The 5,318-nt window shown below is 40.6% G+C and overlaps 1 pseudogene; it reads right to left on the bottom strand.

Moving 5' to 3' along the window:
• Window positions 1-3,516: 3,516 nt before the first annotated feature.
• LOC109455219 (isopentenyl-diphosphate Delta-isomerase 1 pseudogene) lies at window positions 3,517-4,213 on the bottom strand (annotated as a pseudogene).
• Window positions 4,214-5,318: the final 1,105 nt, after the last annotated feature.

Consider the following 5,318-nt stretch of genomic DNA (forward strand, 5'->3'; position numbering starts at 1 on the left):
TAAACGCCGTAAAAATAACATTATTGTGACTTATAATTACGATGTCATGATTGTGTAAATATATTATTTGCTGCAGAATCAAGTAGTATGACCAGAGCTCTTAAGGAGAAAATAACCTTAGGTTATTTCTAATAAATGTGTGTATGTCAAAGGACAATATTCTAGGCATCAAAGTCCAAACTAGTATCAGTTCATTCTTTTTCTATGTTTATATTTCTTCTTACAATCAGCTCCCATTTAAAAATCTCATTTATTCTTTTTTGAATTATTTTGTTTTAGTGGGACATCTTGAGAAATTTCTTTATATATAGTGTTTGAATGGTAAATTTTCTGACTCCTTGGATTTCAGAAAATATCTTTATTTTGTCCACACTTTGGGTGGTAATTTGGCTGGCTATAGAATTCCGCATTCAAATTAATTTTCCTGCAAAATCTAATGTCAGGCTGGATCTCATTTCTTCATATGTAACCTCTTTTTTCTTTCTGGAAGCTTATATGATTTTCTCTTTATGCTTTAACTTCTGAAATTTTACCCAAGTGCATTTAAATGTGATATTTCTTTACTCGCCCTCATTGGCCTTCAGTGGGTTCCTTAAAATAACACAAAACCAAAACAAAATGTTTACTTGGTTTAATACCAAAATGTATTATGAGGAAAATAAAGATGGCAATAATAGCACCATTCAGATAACCGCAGTTAACATTTTTTTAATGCATAAAATAACAGATGATCAGAGTGTCTCATTCACCACTTACTTGTTAATCCGAGGTATTATCAAGCTTTCTAAGTACTGCCAATCTGGGTAGCTGACAATATTGGTGTTTTCATGTGTATTTCTTTAGCTGAATGTACAGCTTAGTATTGTTTCCTATGTTTATTGGCCATCTGAATTTCTTTTTCATGCCTCCTCATTCAGGTTCTGGTCCTTAATGGATCCTGTCTCGAATGGCTTATGTCTTTCTTTGCCTCAGGAAAATATCCTTTGGTTATTTCCTCAATTATCTCCACCCCTCTGTCTTCTCTGTCTTTTCACTTGCATCCAGACATCTAGATTTGCCCTTGTGTCATTTTATTTTTATTTCATATCTTTTATCTGTTGGTCTTCTCACTCTGCTTTAAAGGAAATGTTTTCAACATTATCTCTGATATACTGCTTGCATTTAAAACATATTTAGATTACTATTTTTAAAAAAATATCGAAGTAGTACGTGAGCGTTATTTATAAATAAAGTGTGGCTTATACAGTATATAAAGAGCACTGTCCTGCAATTTCTTACTCCTGATACCCTTTCTTAAACTTTGTAGTTATTTTTTTCTGGTATGTACTTCCGTATTTCTCAACTCTGGACCTTATTTTTGACTTCCTGTCATGGAAGGTGAAGATTTAGAACTAATACAGCCTCCGTGCCTCCACTGCCCTTCCCTCCATCCTGCTACCAACTTTTTGTTAAATTATTGTTACTTTTTTTTTTGGGGGGGGGGGATAAATAAATATGTGAGTGTAGTTCATGGCTGAGTCAGAAAGCTGATTATCATAGTTGTTTATGTTTTTTCCCCCTGGAGTTAATTTCTTTTTTCTCTTAGATTTATACATACCTACCTTTAACTAAAGCCTTATAAACCCTCCAAAAGGAATTGTAAAAGCTTGAATTTGGAAGAGCCCTTTTCCATGGATTGACTCCTTTCTTTGTTTCTCTCCCTCTTGAGGTTTGAGGACAGAGCCAGGAAAGTCAGGATCACGATGTCGGGGAGAACAGAGAGGCAGGAAAAGGCTGGGGGCCTGCAAAGGGGTAAACAGCTTCACAGCAATCTGGGAACGGAGCTTTAGGAGTCTGTTGTCTGACCTTAGAAAGTCTCTACAGAAACGTTTTCAACGGTGGATGGTTCCCACCTCTTCTCTCCCAGTCCAGCCCACCCCCAAGCTGGATAGCTATACTAGATCTTTGCAAGAGAGCTATGATACTGTAGCAGTATTATTTTTCAAGTTAGGAAGTGAGCAGAAACACTGAAGCACCAACAGTTTGCATTTATCTGAAATGGCTGTCTGGGGCCAGAAGGAATATGTGATGGTTCACTCTCTGTGAGGGCAGAAGTGGGCCAAAGGCAGGCCCTCAGTGCCTCAAGGTGGGCAAATGGAGCAAGGGGGGTAGGAGAGAAAGTCCAGGTCATGAGAAGCTTCAACCTGAGCAGGAGCCCTTTCCTGACCTCAGCACCCATCCTTCCCTACCCCTAGTTTCGTTAACCCTGCCCAGCACATAGTAGGTGTTTAAGAAGTAATATAATTAATAAGTACCATGAGCTGAAGGTGCCTCTCAAGGCTGTTGGGATGGATATCCATAAATCAGAGGTTAGTACCTTAGGGACAGAATGGGGAGCGGAGCAACAAAATGTCCATGCATTTTGATCTTTCAGTTCATCTGGGCAAATGTGAAATTCCTTCCAGATTGTGAACGGACCAAGAATCCCGTAAGGACTCCCCCAGGGGCGGGCAGGTCCTGGGTATTTCTTCTGAGCCAGCAACTCCTCCCGATTCATCACCAGTCCTAGCAAGGTCTGCATCCCCTTCTGCAGGTGGCAAGGAGAAAGCTGAGGAACTCTCAGAGGTTACTGGTTTTTTGGGTTTTTTTTTCTAAATGTAATTTTTAAATTTAATTTTCAGTAAAATATTTGCAACAATCTTGCCTGAAATTATAAATTAACTGTTCAGCGTTAACCAGAAATGGATTATCTACTGAGTTTATACATTTAGCTTGTAGAAATAATTTTTTTTCCATTATATAGCATTCAAGAAAAATAAAGCTGTCTTGAAATTTTAAATCTGAGAAGTCTGTGGCAAGAGTTTGAAAAAAGTGCACTGATAAACGTACAATGTAGCACACATATTCCACACCCACCCACCCCGTGAATTTGTAGAACAGTGGTTCTCAACTGGGGCAACATTGCCTCCCGGCAGACATGGCATTTGATGTCACTGTGGCTGTGACGGGGGATGGATGGTAATGGAATTAGCAGGTAGAGCCCACGGGCGCTGCCACACACCCTTCAGTGCACAGTATGAGCCTCCACGACAGAAGTATCCAGCCGCAATGTCAGCAGTACCAACGGTAAGAAGCCCTGCTGCAGCATATGACCCAAGTTCCATTTTATGCATAGCCGGTCTGTGCCCTGTATTCTGAGAACAGGCCAATATAAATCAGAATGCAGACCATCTAGTTACCTCAAACCCATTCTCGTCTAACCTCTAACATGGAAAGGTAATTTGAACTGTTTAGAAGTAGCTAAGCAAATACTTTTGTGGTCTATGATAAACATTTAATGACACAGGCAGCACCTGGCAGTTAGCAAAGTGCTCTGCAAGTGTCCTCAAAATGTCCCCACATCCCAAAATGAAGAGCTTCACTAATTGGCTCCAACTTGTCAGTGTTTAGACGGGTTATATTTACTTTTTAAAAATGATTTTAAGTTTACTAAGGAGGGAAATTTTTTAGTACTTTACTAATCATTCATTTCCATATTCACATTCTATGTATTTTCTCATGGTCAACAAACTAACTCAAACGACTTAAATTATCCCACCATTTAAAGAGAAAAGCCTCAGCAATGATTTTAAATCATGAAGTTATCTTAATTTCACCACTGGCTGCCTTTTCCAGTATTTCTTTCATTTCTTCTTTTGACACATAGCAATAGTTTTTAATCTCATTGGGGCCTGGATTCAAAGTTATACTCTTCCTCACAAACAAGATGTAATCAATTTCATGTTCTCCCCAGATACCATCAGACTGTGCCTTATAGTGAATCCGTGTTAGATACTTAATTTCTTCTGGAGGAACCTGTTCCAGGGGAATTCCGAATTCAGCCTTTAAATGCCTCTGTGCTGCTCGTCTTCCTCCCATGGCATCATTTTCTTCAAGCTCTGTTGGGTTGCTTAAGGGATGACTACAGCAAGTATTGGTAAAACAACCTGGAAAGGTGATTTTAGCATCCGATCTCTGCTGTAGCAGGAGCTTATTTTCCGTGTTGAATAAGAAGACACTAAAAGCTCGATGCAATAATCCTTTCTCGATGTTTTCAGGTGACAATTCTTTTTGGTCTCAGCCCCAATCTTGTTGTCACTTTCATCGATAAGTATGCACATCTCTGCCAGGAGCTTAACCTGTTGCTCATCCAGGCTATGTCAGTGGTGATTTCCGGCATAGTTACAGGATGTCTGCTCTGTCCCAGAAAACTCAGCCGCCAGCCGTCCTCAAGATGGTTACTAGCTTTTAACAGAACCCAATTTAAGTTAGATGGAGTCCCGGTGGTGGAGCAAGAGTGATCGAGAGAGGGCACCTCATACTTTTTCCTGGTTGCTTCTGGACTGTGTAGGCCCAAGCACATTTCTAAGAGCTGGCTGGTGACGCACCTCTGGAAGGCCCTCTGAGCAGAGGAATCTTTACTCTGCCTGGGTCTGGCTTTGTGCACTTCCAATTGTTCTGTCCTGGTGGCTGCAGGGAATAGGAATACAATTATAAAGTCCTCAGACCACCAGTCTAGACTGTCCCCCCGCCATCCCCACTGGGTTAGAACCAGCTCTGCTGTTTAGCATTGATCTCTATTTGAAATTGTCTTGTGATGGGTGTTTGTTCAATTTTATTAATCCTGCCCAGCACATACCATGTTTCCCCGAAAATAAGACCTAACCGGAAAATAAGCCCTAGCATGATTTTTCAGGATGACATTCCCTGAACATAAGCCCTAATGCGTCTTTCGGAGCAAAAATTCATATAAGACCCAGCCTTATATCCGGGGAAACACGGTGGTAGGTTAATAAGTAATTATTTCATGAATTAATTAACTCTTATCCTCCTTCAGAGCTTAGTTCTGCACTGCGATTAGGGGAATAAGTGACACTGTCTTGTCACCATGTCTCCCCTCTGGGACGCGCACTGAGATCTTCCAGAGCTCTCTGCCTTTCTGTTGTGACCGTGCTTGTGTGCACACATACACACCCGCAGACACACACACGCACGCGCACACACACTCATGCTTACCACACCTGTCCAAAACGTTTCACTGCTCACCCATGTCTATTAGCACAAAAACCCGCGTTTCTGCTCAGGAACTCCAATTCTCCCTCCAGGGCTGTGCCTAGAGATATTTTCTAAGTGTTTTTAAATGTATAGAGGCATCAATATCAATCATCACGTCCACCATCATAGCGCAAGTCCTTCCTATGTGCTAGGAACTGTACTGCTTTTCACGTATCATCTTATTTACCCATGGAAACATCTCTAAGAAGTCAGCTTACCCTATTTTAATGCTGAGGATACTAAGG

The sequence above is a fragment of the Rhinolophus sinicus genome, chromosome 5 (assembly GCF_057876585.1).
Source record: "Rhinolophus sinicus isolate RSI-liver-muscle chromosome 5, RSI-T2T, whole genome shotgun sequence".
Taxonomy (NCBI): Eukaryota; Metazoa; Chordata; class Mammalia; order Chiroptera; family Rhinolophidae; genus Rhinolophus; species Rhinolophus sinicus.